We start from the raw sequence: 17,834 nt of genomic DNA on the forward strand, positions 1-17,834 counted from the left end.
TTTCACAGTGATATTCCTGGCATTAAACTGAAAAGTAGAGTTAGCATTTTCACTGAATCTCATGTATTTCCTTCAGGAGAATTCTTACTTTGAGTTGAAACTTGAGTAGACAAAATCTCTGCCCAGGTACCTTATGACAGGTGTAAAGAATAATAAAACTCCAAATCTTTCATTGGACCAGACTCTCAGAGGGAAAGGGAACCATGTATGCTTTTTTTATATCCCCCCACCCCTGCTCAGCCAATATGAACACTGTTCCATATGTTTAACTCATGGTATATTTGGCACTCCTGTCTTAGGATATAGGATCTGTAATAGGGAAAACAAATTTTCTGTGGTAGTTTAAAGCTTTGCTAACACTTTCGCTTTAAAATGTGATGCATAATCTTTTGATGTGGTGATTTACCATAAGCAGAATATAAAAAAAAGGAAACTTAAGGTTAAATCACAGTAGGGAAAATAATCTTAAGTATGCCTATGCATATAGTTTAGACTGTATACGTTTTCTACTGTTGCAAAATAAATCTTTATTTGCATTCTCCCTATACATTATCAGATTTTCAGTGGCAATTCAGAGAGAAATAGCATCTTTGGTTTTGAGGTTTGGTTAGTCCTGGTTTAAAAATGCCCAAAATCCAACAAGCAAACAAAGGAAAAAACAACAGTCCTGAGTTTAAATGAGTTCTGAAAGTCTTGTGTGCAGATTTCTCTTCTCAGTTGCTAGATAGTTATTTGCTGTTTCTTTAACAGGAACATTGAAGATGATGAGGATGGTTTTAAGTAGGAAATCAGCTGAGACTGTAACATCCTTTTAATGACATAGAATTGTTTTAAGCATGAGAAGAGTTCCATGATGCTTGTAGGGCTAATCTGTAGACTCAAAAATCTAGTAACCCAGCAAATAAACTGTCCTGTAATTACTGTCCTCTGTAGTGCTTGAGCAGTGAATGCTTTGAGAGCAGAAGTCATGTGGTAGATGTTCTTTTTGGTGGCCTTGTGGTAGTGATGAGGAGGTTGCTCTTTAGCAGGGGATTGGGTTTAAAGAGTCAAAATTATTCTAAGAGTTATTTCAAGAATGAAGGGGAACGAAATCATCTTATTAGGATGTCTTAGGGGCTCCCAGATGCTCGATGCTCAAACTGCTATTGCCTGTTTTCTCTACTAGCCAACCTCCTTACTGAACTCTATGGTATCCCTTTTTCCAGTGATGCATCAGTGTTTCTTTGCCCTTTTTTTTTTTTTTTTTTTTTTTTTTTTTTTGCAAAGGTTTAACATCTCAGTAGCAAATCCTGCAACCCTTAATTCACATACCTCTAAATTCAGTTATAATCAGATTTATCTTTTCCATTTGGCACAGGCTGTATGACTTAGACATTAAGGTTATGGAAGATTGCCACTGGCATTTTGTTCCTTCCAGTGGGGAGCCCGGTGTGCATTGCAGCTGCCCACGTGCTCCATTTTATGCTAATTCCACCAGAATAATTTTTGCATGAGAAATTGGTGGGAGGGGTTTCCATAAAGAAGCCAACTGAACCTTGCCAGATCTGGGCGTGGATCAGTGAACAGAGGATAAACAACCCATTTCCCATGGTGTTGCTCTGAAACAGATGCCTGGCTCCCAGGGCAGGGCCCTTTGCTCAGCACTGAGCTCCACAGAGACCTGCTCCTGCTTCTGCAGCAGCACCTCCCTGCCCTGCCCTGGGCACGAGTGCCCTGCTGGCCATGAGGAGGGGGGTGACATATTTGTGACTGCAGAGAGTTTCCAGCACTGGGCTTTTGTGCTTGTCTGTAATTAGTGGTCCTTCTCTACCTTGCCTCTGAAAGTTGTACCGTTCCTTTGAGTAGTGTTTTAATTCGTTCATTTGTTCATCTCTGAAAGCCCTTGGTGTCCTCCTTGTGGGAACTGTCAGATTTTCTGAAGACAAAACAGCATTGCACAATTTAAAGAAGCCCTACGTTTATGGCAATGCTGTGTTACATTGAAGCTGAAAATTATTTATTAAAGTTATTCAAGTTTCTTCTCTGACATACATTTTGAATTATAATTTCTGTGGAAAAGTAATGGACTTGGCTGTTAGAAACATGGAGTAGTTTCTGAACAGCCTAACAAGTCCTTAATGTTCTTGTGGTTACAATAAAATATGCCTTGTTTTACACTGAAATGACAGATAAAAATGGATGCATAACTTCAGTGAAAGGATATGGTCCACTACAGTAAATTGCCTTAAAGTCTACAAGAAATCGAGGGATTCCTGCTGAGCTGTATCAACAGGGGAAAGGTTGTTGATAATTATCCATTCAGTTCCCGTGTACTTACATAAGAAAAGGTAGGAGTTAATACAGATGTTGCATCTTCATGGTTTAGCCCTTGCTTTTCCGCTTCTCTCATTTACGGTTTGTGCATGATTTCTGAAGGTGCACAGAAACCTGCTCCCCATTGACCACTCGGGAGATTGTTGTGGCTGAGGCTGACATTCATTTTTTGGTGAGAAAAGCCAAGCTGCCCCTAAGTTTGCCAATGGCTCTCAGATGGTGCTCTGTGTAAAACCAGGTCTACCCAGCTGTAAAAAGCTTGCGACAGAATTCCGATCTGTTGTGTCATCTCGAGAAGCTTCAGCTGTGCCTGATGTGTTTTGAGCTACGTTTTCCTCTACAAGAACATCTTTTGTGCTTCTACACACTACTAGCTACATTGCAACAATGTGCACAGGCCTGCTGGGAAGTCTAATGTTTTATTTTGCTGACCTTCTGGATGTAGAAGCGTCAGTAATCAAATTTTCTGACAGAAAAATTGGTAGTGGGGCAAGTTTCATAAAGTATTTTGCCAAGCTGTAAAATGACTATCAGTTAAAAGCGGTGGGTGCCGCCCACCAGAAGATGAGGTTGGGAAATAAACAGTTGAAACTGTGCTTCTAGGGTGAGCAAATAAACAGATGTGTGGTTAGAGGATGGATTTGAGAAGGGTTTTGGAGGTTGAATGTCAAAATGAAAACAACGAGGAATATTAAGTCATATATCTGAAAAGAAATGTGAGTAATAGCTACATTTTCACTAGATTAACCTTACTACTGAAAAACATTTCTTATCTCTGTAGTTAGATTAGGTCTCTGATTTCCTTCATACATGTTTGCATATCTGTGTCAGAAAACAAGATAAAATAGGGGTGTTTTATGAGTCTGCTTTGTCAATGAAAATGATACCAGACCTCTGAAAAGTAGCTTTAATATTTTATTCTTAAGTTTTGATGTCAATAAGTGAGTGTCTTCTGAAGAAAAGTGTTGTATAGAAGTTTCACAGAAGAAACTTTTGAAGAACATTTGACCTTCCAAACCTGTATATGAAGCTTGGTTCCTACAGGAGAAAAACCCCAAGGCCACAATTTAGTGATTTCTAAATTTTTCTTTTCCAAGATTAGAGGTCTATTTTTTTTTTTTTGTCGATGCTGCATTAACTTTGAATGCCACTTGATCAATCTTGCTGTGTGTAAAGAACTTAATTTTTGAAATGACTGGTTTGTGGGAAGTTGTGTTTCCCACAGCAATTATGTGGCAGTTTCATTTCTGAGTCCTGCCTGTCAAGGGCCTCAGTCATGATTTTAAATTACAGCAATTGTGCTATTAATAATTTTACAACAAGATATTGGTCCTGGAATGGTCTGTCTTTTGTCAAGATCCCTTTGTGCAGGCTACTACCCTTGCATTAATTTCATTTTCAGGAGACTACTGTAATGAAAATTGAGAAGTGCATGCATTTGCACAGTCCACGTGGAACGCTGCAAATCGCTTGTGATGTGAAACATTGACTGTCACAACAAAAAAGAAGCAACGCAGAGCATTTGCATATGAGCTGCTTTCACCTCACCTGCTCTGAGTTTTCTTTTGTCCTTGTCTGTTTACCACACAAGTTACCTTCTGCTTTCTGTGTCATGATTTCAGCTGTCAGATAACCACTCCTGCATCACTAGGGCTGCCATATTTCCAGTGAGCATGCCTAGCCTGATGTAAATACAGGCAGTCTGAGTCCTCAGGTGTTGAGCCAAGCACACAGGTATTGGTGGGTGCCTGTTCAGCACATCTGACACCACCAGGAAGTGTCTGACCTGTCCTGCATGAGCTGTGTTAGAGCTTGCATGTGTTATTAAAAATACCAGGCTTTTTCCAGTTGGTTGGTGCATCCCAGCTGGAAGTGCTGTGGAGAAGAAGCGTGAATTGAGATTGCTGTTGTAATAGCAGGATATATAGATTTTAATCAGCCAGCTGCAGAGAAATGTAACTTTATGCTCATCAGTCTGCAACAGGAATCACTTAGGGAGGGAATCCTCAGACATCTCTGCATCGATGCTGCTGTATGAGGTGATAAAGGGGAAGGACAGACTGGGGCTAAGCACCTTTCCACCCAACAAGGAACAGAGTTGTCTGAGTATTTAATCTACACAATTTCTTCATTACCTGGTTATTCAGGCATAACTGCATACTGGATGTCTGGTTTCCAGACCAATATAGCATCTACCTGGAAATAATGAAGACTTTCCTGTAAAAAGTTTGTGTTTTAATGTGTCATCGTCATTGCTGCTGCAGAGCATGCCAGGAAAGAAAGAATTCAGCCAAGTTCTCCAAGTCAAACAGGGAGTTTGTGATACCATGGTGGAGAGAAGAAAAACTGACCTTTTGACTTTTACATTGAATTTGATCTGGAAGCTATTGAAGAAATGGCATTGTGTGTTCCCATACTTATCCTTGAATCACTTTTCTGACTGTAGCAGCACTTAAAGTAATTGGTCTGCTTAAATTAAGCATGGATTTTTGTCATTTGTGATAGTATTTCTTTTTATTTAGCAATGCATCACAATATATAACACCAAATGTAATTAAAGAAAGTCAATTTCACTTCAAATTATTACTAATACATTACTTTTAGTACTTTGATTTTTAAGGTCTGTGAGTGTGTGTGCTAGTAGCAGCAATAAGATTTTCCCCTCTCTAACCCTCCATAATTCCTATCAAGGTATGGAAGCATGCACAGAGGTTGTTTCCCATAAAAGCTATTAAATGCTTCCAGGACAATACCTGATGTGAGATACAATGATCTTGATGTTATGGTACAGCCTTTATTCTCAATATGTACTCTTACAGCTTACCTGTAAAGTTCAGTGGTAGCAAAAACCAGTCAGAGATCTCTGGACCAAGCTTTTGGGCAGTTTCAGGCATCTTGTCTCTCTCATAAATTCAAGGCAAGTTCAGGAAATAATGCTGAGCTTTCAAATAGTTTGAAAAATGTTTTGCAAAGAGATGATGCAAATTCTTTTGAGAAATCCACTGAACTAACACTTTCAGAACAGAAGGTTTGCATTCAAAATAGATATTCTTAAAATCACTTGGTATCTTAAATGACTTCAGAAGTCTCTACCTGGGTAGATGCTGATGAGGAAGGGAAATGAAAAGTGTTATTAAAAGCAGTTTCCCACCAGTTTTTCAGCTCAGTCATCTGGTCAAGAGTGATTATTAATCTAGTCCTGAAAGCCCTCATTGTTCATTCTTTACTGTCTTTTTCAACTCATTGTTCCATTTTAGTGACCAATCTTCAGGCTCTAATTTGTAGAAGCTGGGGGCTGTTGGTGATTCTGTTTTCCCTCCATTTATGTTCTGAAACAGAGTAATACAGCACACACTGCCTAGAGAAAGGGCAGACCAGCAGCCTGGAATCAGAGGGTGCAAATTAATTAACTCTGAACAGAGAAGTCTTTGAAAGGTGTAGATGTCATCTGGAGGAGGCCTAAGCTCTTGATTTTCTTTCGCTGACTGATGGCGGATTGAATATCTTGAGTTTAGGCTGATGGCATGAAGCTAAACAGTTTATTTAGGAGTGTGGAAAGGACAGGGAAATGTAAGGATGATTTGGTGTACTTGAGCAGGGAATCCGAGGAGCCCATCCCAAAAGGGAGTCTCTTTTTGAGACTTATCAAGGACTGGATGTTTACACATCCACTTAGAAATTGTTTGATAAAAGCATAGCAGGAAATTGAGTGTGTGTGTATTTATATACGTGCATGTGTATACTTGTGTGTAAATGTGTATATGAGTCCATACACAGAATCAAGGAAATGTATTTTCTCTGCTCCTTTTGTGCCTTTGCCCAGTCCCCCCTGCAATCTTTGTGATGCCACTATGGGCAGGACTTCTTTGGGTTGTTTGGAGACTGTTTCTGGTTTGGTTTACCCAGATAAGAGTAAGTGGCTTCTCACCATTTCTTTCTGCTTTCCTTATTGAGACAGAAATCCCAGTCCTTCTCCTTCTCACATTTCTTGTATTTAAAACCCGTGTTTCATTTACTTATTTTTCTCATGGCTAAACCTTTTTCTTCAGCACCCTGTCCAAATTGTTTTTAATGTCTAGCTAGCTGTCCACAGATGCACAAATTTCACCCCCTAGACAGAGACGTGCAAAGGGAGCAGAGTTCTGCTTTCCATTGAATTGTGCTGTGTGGGCCTTTTATGCCTTCTCCATTTACCTCCTTATATATTTAATGTTTGCATCTGGTGCTCAGGGAGTTATTTTAAGAGTTATTTCAATCATTTTAGGAAAAAATGCATCATTAGACTGTAAAAATGAAATAAAAAGCAAAGGAGAAATGCTTCAAAGTTGGGATTTTTCAGAGTCAGAGCCCATTGCCAATGTAATCCGAATATTTGAGTTCTATTGGAGAGTAATTTAATGTTCATCATCTTATTATAGCATTTGTTTAAGTGGAAATAATGCATTCTTTTTTGTGTACAAATTGAGTAAATAGGATTAGTCGCACTACTGGGGAACATTGAGTCCTACAGAGACCCTTTTTTAAATACTGGATCTTTTGTTTAGTGTCTCTTGGTTTAGTAACTAAAACTCGAATAGACTGTTTCTTACAAAACCATATGGGAGAGTTACAGGGGGCTCCAAGAAAGAGACAAAAATTGATCTGGGACCTCCCTTGCAATAGTTTCATGGATTATTTCCTGTGATAGAACAGCACTAAACGGCAACAGCTACTGTCCCACTGTTTGGAGACAGTAGTTGAGTTCATCAATCTGGAATGTCTTATGGGGTCAGGAACTATTGGCAGTCCCCACTTCATTAAATCATTTCCATTGGAGAAGACCTTTTAGATCATAAAGTCCAAATATTAACCATGTCCCTAGGTGCCATGTCTGCGGGTCTTCTAAATGCCTCCAGGGCTGGTGACTCCACCAACGCCGCTGCTTTCCTGGGCAGCCCGTTCCTGACCCTTTCAGTGAAGAGCTTTTTCTGGATATCCAATCTAAACCTCCCCTCATGCAGCCATTTCCCCCTGTTCCATCACTTGTTGCCTGGTAGAAGAGATGGACCCCAGCTGGGCACAACCTCTTTTCAGGTATCTGTAGGGAGGGAGGAGGTCTCCCCTGAGCCTCCTGATCTCCTCACAGCTCCCTCGGGTGCTCCTCACAGCACGTGTGCTCCAGGCTCTCCACCAGCTGTGTAAGCACTGCAGGGTGTCTCTCAAGATCCCTGCTCATGGCCTTCCCTGGCACCCATCAGCAACTATCAAACCTTAAATATGTTTATTTAAGGGTGGATAAATCTTCAGCTGCTGCAGAGCGGACGAGGCAGGGAATTCAGGATAGTGAGTCAGTGCTGGTGTGTGTTACAGCTGGCTTGGATTTCATTTCCAAAGTCAGAGTGATTTCCTTTCCTCTGCTTCTGGCCACCATTTGCTTGTATCAACAGCAAAGTATCTTCTAGCAAAGCATGCATGGGGAGCCAGGAAAATAAAGAAACTGTGCAGTAGAAGAATGGTTGTTATGTTTATACCAAAGGCCCAAGGAATCTGCAGTGCCTGAAGTACAAAACACCTTCCTTGCACTACGGGCCATTGCCCAGTGATCTCACTTGTCCTAAGGCAGCTCCTCAGTAATTCTCAAAGTCATTTTGCTTTGGCCCACTTTTATTAATATTTGACATTGCCATTAACAGGAATTAAGACATATCTCATCTTCCAAAAGCCATATAATAATGTTAAGGAACTCTGTTAAGAAAGGAATAATACATTAACTAGAAACAACATTTCTCTGTAATCACCTTTCTCCTTCAAATGACAGAATCTTTACAGGAAGGAACTGTCATTTATTTTTGTCATAGGGATAGTAATACCTCCTGCTGGAAGAGTAATTAAAGGTCAAATTCTGGCATTGTATTCATGAGTCAGCACAGCCTGGGCACCAACACCTAACTGAACACCCCACCAGGCCCTTGTGGTGCAATAGAAATCTTGGCTGAAGGAACAGCAGTGTGCTTTTATTTTCAGCAAAGCTTTTCTCAGTTCCTCTGCATTAAGGATGCTTTGTAATGATTGCCTTATGTATGGAAGCATATATGAGTCTATCAAATTATTTAAAAGTAGTTTGGACCACCCAAAGTGCACTCTCTCTATTTAGCAAGGAGCATTTAGTGACATATGGTGGCTTTGCTGTATAAAGAAGTATCTGTGGGAGTCTTTGTGGTGCTGTATATCTTCTATTCTCTCCCATCCTGTGCAGCCATATAAGTCTGGACAAGCTGTAATTAAGTGAAACAATATATTACGGCACTAAAATAGGAATAACAAGGGCAGCCTTGCAATGGGAAGGGTGGGAGGCGAGGAAAGAGGAACATTTAAAATGCTGGATTATTGGCCAATTAGTGGGTTTGACTGAGTACTCATGACAGGTGCGTTTAAGTTTTCTTTCTCTCAAATCCTAATTAAATCATTGGAAGGAAAGAAAGAAAATTCCAAATTATGGTAGAAGAAGAGCCTGCAAGCCCAGAGACAAATGAATTCAGCATCCCCCACTAACCACCTACTGCTTCAGGGGGATGTGGCATTGGTGTGATGGCAGTGATGACACTAGGAGCTGGATGTGCTTTTGGGGGGAGTCTCACACCATCCTCTTCAGATTCCTGTTATTTAGCCAGTTCCCTTTGGATCTGGTTTAGACAGAAAAGTAAAAAATTAGGAGTAAGAGAAATTAGAGTGGTTTTCTTGGTAATGCCAGAGAACATTAGAACATTTAGGATCGCTTGAGATAGATGCATCAGAAAGGTGTTTGATGGTTTATAAGGTGCTGTGCTTGGAAAAAACCAACCAACCACTTAGTAGAGTTGAGTGACAAGATAGAAAACTACCAAGTTAGTAGTGGGATTTGTCTATTTCCTGTTGTGGGCTTAGCTGTGGTAAAGATGGTAAAAGGGATTAGTTTCAGTAGCTCAGCAACTCTACTGTGCATTTTATTAAAAAAAATCACCAGTGTAAAAAATAACTAAAAGCTTCACTTCTTGGGGGGAAAGAGAGAAGGAATTTTTTTTTTTTAAGACTGAGCTCTATTTTCTTGTTAAATAATCTGGACTGAGCTGGTTTAAATAATAAAGATGAAAAATTTACTTTCTTTTTCTCTAATTACGTAAGATCTGATGTGGCACTAACTTGCAAAATGAGTGAAAAGTCTCCTTTAAATCCAGATGTTTTTCTAAATTCTGTGTGTTTAGGAAACACAGGTGATCACGGCAAGAGAAAGCTCCGAACCCCTCCTGTGCAAAAGGTTGCACTGTGGACATGATTGCAGACTCTCAGACAGCAAAGAATCAACCCAGCAGCAGTAGGTGCTCGCTTAGGTTTGATACCAGGGCTTTCCAGAAGGAAAAAGGGTCTTACAGAATATCCAAGGGTGCTAAAAGCTTTAGTCAGACATTGTTAAACATGAGGCAATCCAAACGTCAGACAGTCACAGGACTGGTGAGTGCTGCTGCTCGGGAAAGGGTTTGTTCCCAGTGTTCCAGTGTTTAATCCCTTTTGTGTGGTAATTAATCTTCTGTGTTTCATCTTCCTCAGCTGATGTCAGAAAGATCCATTTTTATTCTTATATTGTATCATGGATTGGAATGGAGTAGACCATCTCTACAAGAGTTCTAAAATCCTGAGTCTGCCGTAGTTATTGTGCTGCATTAGGATCTGCTTAAAATATTTGAATTTAATCATGGTTAATGCAAGATCTAACTTTCTCTTGTTCGCATTTTTAAATTCGTCTGAAGGTGGACTTTTCCTTTGCTTGGGACTTGATGAAATTTATTAATCACTTTACAATAAAATCAAACAAATTCGAGACCTTTCTGCTGCAGAGGGGCTGGCAGTGCCACCTGAGGGAAAGGAGCATCCTCACAAAACTAATAATCACCTCAGGCAGGGGGGAGTATTTGAGGAGCTCTCATCCTTTGCAGGAGAGAATTGTATTTTCATACCAGGTTTTTAATATTAATATGCGAAGAAGGATTACCCTTGCTGTCTAGCAAAACAACAGCTAATTGGTTATTTGGTTTTTAATAATGATGAAAGCAAGTGTTAGACAATCGTTTGGGGATTCTGAAGGATTGTTTAGAAAACAAAAAGCCCAGCTGAATTTCCTCCTAGTTGTGGTCACTGCTGCTTTTCAAGTATTGCTTCAGCAGAAATCTGTAGAGACATGTTTTTTGTCATGGATTAGTTAGAAAATGAGGAGGTAAGAATACCTATGGTTTCTGCGTGTGAGTGAGAGATTTTGGAGCTGTTTAGATCAACATGCTCCTGAATGTCCTTATTCGTGTTACCAGTCAAACCTAAAAAAATAAAATAAAAAAAAATTATTTGAGTATCCTCTTTAGCGGAACACAGTAACCAAACGAAGCAGCTAAATGCTTTTTTCCCGTTAATAATGGTTTAAATACTGGAAATTGGCAAGCGGAAGGAGACCTGTGGGGATATATGCAAATAGCTTTGTTTTCCCATATGTCTTGGGTGGGAGGATGGCTGCTTTCTGTTTAGCTAATTCTTTATATGTTAAAGAGATGTGGCGTTAGGGGAAAATATCTTTATTTATTTAAAGGAAAAACGAAAGACTCTGATAACGATCTGAAAGAAGTATTTTAAACATTTAATGTTTATTGCTGTTAATTACTGTGGTAATTGTATAGAAGTGGTAATGTGTGATGCTAATTCTTAGTTTATTTATTTGAAACGTGTTAATGCATCCACAAGTGAGTTTTTCATTAGAAAATCTTGTGTAGGATGTAGCCATGTTGTCAGACACCAGACTCTGCCCACAGCCTGTCTCATGGTGGGGGGTGTCTCTCACAGAATTTGACTTACACTTAATTTTATTTTAAACACATGATATTTAATATCACGTGTTTAAAATAAAATTAAGTCCAAATAGTCATTCAAGTTAAAGACCACAGAAGCTGGAAAGGTGCTTCCTCTCCATACTTTGAGCTTCAATTGCCAAGGAGAAGTAGTTGGAGTTCCAGTGTCACAGAAATGACCAATTTTCATTGGCTTTTAAAGCAATCTCAGCGCTTGGTCTACTAGATTATTTTGTCTTGTGAATACATTTTTACCATGACCTTTTCAAAAAATGTGACAAGACACAGTTTTACTGAAATTTAAGGGAATCTTCCGTATATCAGTTCAACCTGTCTGGAGACTGCAGGCCCTCATGGAGAAGGATTTTAAACACTCCTTCCAAGTACAATTGCACGTACGTGTCCTTATCAATCAGAAGCCTGATCCCATGTGTCGATCATACTTTAAAGCATCTTGTTCTCATCAGTAATTTGCACTTGGCCTTCATCACTCAGGTTTACACTCATGTCCTATAATCTTCTGGTTACCACGTGGTTTGCAGCAGCAGCAGTGCTCGCATCTCTGTGGCTTTTCCACAGCTTTTCTGGCCAAAATGTTCAGGTCACAGGTTATGTGTGTGGTTTAGATTTGTTTGCTTTTTTAAGAGGGGCAAACATTTACCACAAAGGAGGTTAATGGCTGTGGCGAGGGTTGAGCTGAAGCCTCGCCCCTAATGTTTCTTAAAAAAAATGTCAGTAGTAAAAGCCAACCTAAAATCTATTCGTTCACACCTTTTATGTGCCACCTTTCAAAGAAAAGGGGGTGCGCCCCACTTTGTCATCAGTTTTGAAAAGAAACTCTGATTATTAATTTGTAATAGGGGTTGTATTTGTTAGCATTCCTGTTGGAGAAGTTGCTTCCTCCTCTCTTGACACCTTGACCCAAAGGGTTTAATTAGGCAAGAGATTATTGAACCAATGGGGATTTTCTTCCCAACTCCAAGCTTCAGGAGGGGCCTTGCTGTACTCGCAGGCAGTTTTGTTCTCTTTGTATTAAGGGCGAGGAAGTTAGATCAGTGTTTATTGAGTCTGAAGTGGCTTCTGTGTTCATTTGTGGTTCATCTGACAGCCATGCACTTTGCAGTTGGTGTTTCTATTTAAGGTACTGTGCCTCTGCTCGCTTCACACAGCAATGGGGAAAAGGAGCCCTCCCTGTTAGAGGTAATTGGTAAAAGCCATAACTACTGCCACACTATGCACTGGGGCTTACATCTCGCTTTGCTTGCTGAGGCTGCAAGCCAGAGCCTTGGAAATGGTTTGCCTCTCTCCCTTTGTGATCACATGCTGCTTCTGAGGCGTCACTGGAGGGCAGGTCGTGAGGACTGGTGTCACGGATGACACAAAAAGAACCACACCAGGACACGCAGGTGTGCAGAGCAGAAAAAGGGATGAGTTTATTTACAATACTCAATTTTATTCATTTCCTATGGGGCCTGTGGATTGGAGGAGGGAATTCTACCTCTCAAACTACATTAGTCAAGCCAACTGTCAATCAACTTTCTCCGCCCACCTAAAATATGTAAGCAAAGAAAGAGTTAGCAAAACATGGCCACTAGTTACAGTACAAACTGTGAGAAAGTAAAAATTCTGACTTTAATATGAAGAACATTACAGAAGGCTTAGAAAAGTCTTCAAAACCAAGGTGACAGACTGGGTTATGGTTGTGTCATTCACTTGTGAGCTTTCCCTCACGGTGTGAGCTGTGGAATCGTTTGGGCAGCATTGATTGGGGGCTAAGCAGGAGCTGGTTGTGTTCCTTCCCCTGCACCCTTCTTGCTTAGGGACACAACAGCTGTGTGGTGGCAGAGCAGCTAACAAAGCAGAGGCAGCTTTTTGGGAGAGCCCTGTTGATTTGGCGTGTCTGTCCTTACAGCTGCCCACCTGCTGCTAAGACTGATTGGCAGGGTAAAGGATAGGAGAAAAACACATGAAACACACACAAACATAAGCGCTGAGACTATTTCAATGGGGCGTTTTTTGTGTGTTTGTGTCCATGTCCTCATGCTGACACCAGCTGTTGGTACTTATTGCCGTACATATGTGTGCAAATATGTACAAGTGCGTTAGTAAAGGAAGAGCAAAGACAGTTTGTGCTTGTCTTGGTGAATGTCACTTACCTGGAACCTGTAATTAGAAGTTGAGCTTTAAATGCAGAGGTAGCATAAATACCAAAAAATTTTTTTTTGGAAATAGGAGTTTGGTTTCATACCATTTAAACAAAAAGATAGGTCTTTTGCAGGGAAAAAAAAAACAAATTTCTCGGGATTTTTTTTTTTTTGTTTGGTTTGTTTGTTTGTGGAGTTTGTTTGGTTTTGTTGTTTGGGTAAATAAATCTACATCTAGCCTTTCAGGCTCCCAAGCATGTCAGTTTTATGAAACTTGAGGGTAGGAACTAATGCATAGCACTCAGTCTTTGTAGGAACTTTCCTTCATTGAAACTGGAGTTTCAATTAAGAGCACAATTCCTTGTGCTGCTTGCTTTGTGTGGACACAGCACAAATATGAGGTGTGTGTAACATCTTTACAAGTGCTCGAGTTAAAAAACCAGCACAGAACCACTGGTAATGAGTCCTGCCTGTAGCTGTTAGAGCTATAAAGGTTTTGAAGCTACGACTTTGTTTCCTGGTAACCTGTTAGCGTTGCTTACCATTTTGCTTTTCAGATTTAATTTGTTGTGTTTGGTCTGTCCTGAAGAGTGAGTGATTTTGGCAAGGTCAGGTTATATAGGTAATGTGATGTTGATTTGTGAACACCAAGTATATGGCAAACCCAGAGGAGTTTGTGTGTTTGTGAGCTGACTACCTCTCAGTATTCTCTTCTTGCTTTCCCTTCTCTTTCTCTGGGATATCAGGTGGAAAGGGCAAGATTTCCATCACACCACGCAGTGTGTGCAGGCAGTCCGTTGTCAGGGTGTCCTGAGGTAACGCTGCCTTCAGCACACGCTGGGTGTATAAAGTGTCTTATCCTGCCACCCCTTCTTCAGCCAACCCCCTGTTACTGATGGATGGTGCTGTGCTGGTTTGAAAGCAAAACCAGTGAGACTCCAAGTCAGAAATACAATTTAATAGAGAGAACAATCAACAAGAAAGATAAAAATAAAATAAAAATAAGATAAATGCAATAGTACAAAGAACCACTGACAGTCAGAATGCAAACCTGACACCCTGTTGTCAGGGTGTTGGAAGCAGCCTGAAGTGAGTCCTCCCAGAGTGACAGCTGTGGCCCTGTTGGAGTAGAGATGATCCTCAAGAAAGGATCCAGTCATCCTCTGGGAATCCAGTGGGAACAGGCTCCCTTGGTATTTGGGATTGCTGGTTTTATCCTGGTGGAAAGGCTCTGGCTCCTCCCGCTGGGTGGAGCATCTCCCAATGGGATGAGGTGATGTTATCAGTCCTGTGAGAGCCTTCAATGGCCCATTCACAGGGGATGTCCCTCGGAGGAGGATGGGTGCAGGAAGAGATAAGGAGGCACTGCCTTACCTGGTGTTATCAGGTGTCCCATTAACAGAAGGCATCGCCCTCTTTCCACCCCTAGAGTTACAAGAGAGAAGGAACAGTATCTCCTAACTGACTTCAACAGATGAAAATAGAATACACATTTTTGGTTACATTTCTCAACCCAAGACAGGTACAAACTGGGAAGTGCAGGGAAGTGCATGTTACCCGGGTTAGCATTCATGCCTAGGCTTGGCTGAGAGCTGAGTCTGATAGATGTGGTGTTGGAAGTTAGCTCCATTAGCTCCACGTGTATAATTAAAGTCAGACAAGCTGATAAATATTGGAGATGGCTGGCTGTAAATCCTGATGATAGCCAAGGTAAAATATGTTCTAACTTAGATGATACTGGAGTAAAATTACCTGAAGGACTTGTCTCAAGGACAAATTCAACTTCTTTTTAAGAATTAACATATCTCCCAAGTTAAATTAAAAGATAAAAATTAGATGTGGTGTCAAGGTGTTTGAAATCGTGAGAGTGTAGAATATTTTAGTGTGAATTTAATCACATTTTGAAGGACTTCAACCTGAATGTCCATATGTTAGAAGAATGAGTCCTCAGGAGACTATGGAGAGACATTTGCTCTGCTGTGCTGATCTTCCTGCTTGAACACTCTTGTTTACTGTTGGAAGCTTAAAATGATCGATAATAAAGCCCTCCACAATTTTATTTCTGTTTGATATTGCTATTAAGGCAAGTGACAAAAGGTATGCAGGCCTGAAGAGATGTAAGTGTAATACAGCAGTGAGGTTCTCTATGCTAGTCCCACTCCCTGAGACATTTTGATAATTGAGAGCTTGTCTCTGCTTTCCAGTGTGTATTAAAGTGGTAATAATTACATAATCTCAGTCCTATCATGCCATATTAATTTTGAATTCCCATTGTATTGGTCTCTGTTTTATTGTACTCAGATGGTTATATGGCAAACATCATGACTGGAAGGTAATTCTGCCTTAGGTAATGCTCTTTTTCTCTAATGTCCTTGTATACTGATGATTGAAAGTTTAATATGTTTACACCTAGAGGATTCCTGCATGAAAGTGGTTGTTGTCTTTTGAGAGTGGGATATGTATAGATAGAAAATGTTTAATTCATCTTCCTTTTTTCTTCTCATGGTTAAAGTTTTTTTTTTACTGAAGATGTTTCTCAGTGAAAGGGAGGAAGAGGGGACAGCAGGAGAGTAGGGTTATTATTTTTGTGTGTTGATTTTGAGAGTGTATTGGGGTTGGAATTGTTTCATAGCACTGTGGAGGATGGTTTGTTCGTCAGGATCCTCTGAACAGCATTGTCCCTGGACAGTGGGGGATGCTTTGGTGCCTTGGGAAGGAAAGGTGGGATGCCACTGCTGACAGCACTCTGCTTCCCACCGCAGTCCTGGGGAAAGGGCTGGGCTTTGGGCAGTGTCAGAAGGCTCCAGAAGGAGTGCTGGCAGACCCAAACAGCAGGGCTCAGGTTATGGAGAAATGCTTTAGATCTTGGTTAAAGAATGGTCCCTTTCCCATGGCTGTGTCTGCTCTGCCACAGATCATGAGCTGCATGGATTCAGGGCGAGTGGCCAGCAGAAATGGGGGTGCTCTGCTCTCCGGTTTCACAGTGCCAGCCGTGCCTGGGGACTCGGACACGACAGGTCTCTGCAGCCAGTGATCCTCCTTGAAAGTTAGGGCTGGTGAGGAGACAGCTGCCGTGTACTGCAGAATGAGTGAGATCTTTCTGTGCTGCAAAATGTCTTGAAATTGTTAATATTTTTCTTTCACAAAAGGGAGAAATAGTTTTTCATGTAATTCCTGTCCACAAGAAATGCAGGGGCACTGGTGTCTTCAGACATTGCCAAGCAGATGAAACTCCAGAATTTCTGGTTTTATTGTGACAGTATTGACCTGCTGCTGAGAAACACTTGGGGCAGCTGGGCCTATTTGGTCCATGAAGAAAAGAATTTAACGCCTTTATCATGAGTTCAAAATACAAAAATGCTTGTATTTTACTTACTTTTTGATTCCTTTTGGGACATTTTGAGTTGAATTTTGGTATATGCAATAAAGTGCTTCAATATATCCAGTTTTCATATTCAGACATAAACGTTATTTTTCATGCATGCTCTCTTTCTGAAAACACTTGGGGAAAAGGGCCAAATGAATTTAATATGCAGATTTTTTTTTTTTTTTTTTTTTTTTTTTTTTTTTTTTTTTTTAATGTTGACCTTCCCCCTTCCCAGAACAGCAGTAATTATTAGTGGTTTTTTGAAGGCAGACATCTCGCTTTATCTCTAGAGCTTTTCTGTATTTTTGAAATGTTAAACTGAAACATAAATGGAAGATGTTCACTTTTATCTCTGTAACTATTTCTGTGTAGTTTTCTGTTTGCTGACAGGCAGGCACTTTGTGTTTCAGCACTGCACAGCTCCAGTGAGCACACTGATCTTTATAGTCACTTTGTGCACGCTTTACCAACATTTTGACATCAATTTCCTTCCTTCTTTCCTTTTAACCCTTGTATTTACTGAAAAGCCCTTTCCATATATCAAGCCTTTATTATCTTTACTAATAAAATGGTAATAATTTCTGACCCTAGAAAATCAACACTGTTTGAGGACTTGGTTCAGCTAGACTTCTGCATCAGGAGCTCATCTTTTTACTCTATTTGTAATGAGAGAACTGCTTTTTAGATTTTTATACAGGAGTATAACGTGGGGTATTTGTGAAAGATGGCATTAAACCTTGGCATGCTTCCCTTTCTATGAGCTTGTCAATGTATTTCTGCTCAGTTTGGAATATTTACTACTTAAAAAAACCCTTAAAAACAAACAAAAAAACCCAGAAGAAAATGTGTTTTCTTTGTATGAGTTAAGTTTTTGTTTCCAGTTTAGACATTCCAGTTTGAATTGTTTGAATCACTAGTCAGTATTGACTGAGCGTTAACAGAAAGCATTGATTACAAAGGATTACTTATTTTATGCCTTTTGTTTTCCAGTTTTTAAAAAGCACTTAAAATTTGTTTTTGTGCAGAAATATTCCCACTTTTTCCATACCTTTATAGAACCAATTCCTTTGATTTTCAGTTTTTCAGTTATTTTAAATTCTCTTGAAGTTAGGTAGCCGTGTAGATATCTTCTAGAAGTGTGTTTGAGGAATTTTTTTATTATTT

At 40.1% G+C, this 17,834-nt stretch overlaps 1 protein-coding gene across 4 annotated transcripts in view; it reads left to right on the forward strand.

The window, feature by feature from the left end:
• GRID1 (glutamate ionotropic receptor delta type subunit 1) overlaps positions 1–17,834 on the forward strand; it is a 485,278-nt gene that overhangs the window by 197,797 nt on the left and 269,647 nt on the right. The window lies entirely within an intron of this gene.

The sequence above is a fragment of the Prinia subflava genome, chromosome 9 (genome assembly GCF_021018805.1).
Source record: "Prinia subflava isolate CZ2003 ecotype Zambia chromosome 9, Cam_Psub_1.2, whole genome shotgun sequence".
In the NCBI taxonomy this organism is placed as follows: Eukaryota; Metazoa; Chordata; class Aves; order Passeriformes; family Cisticolidae; genus Prinia; species Prinia subflava.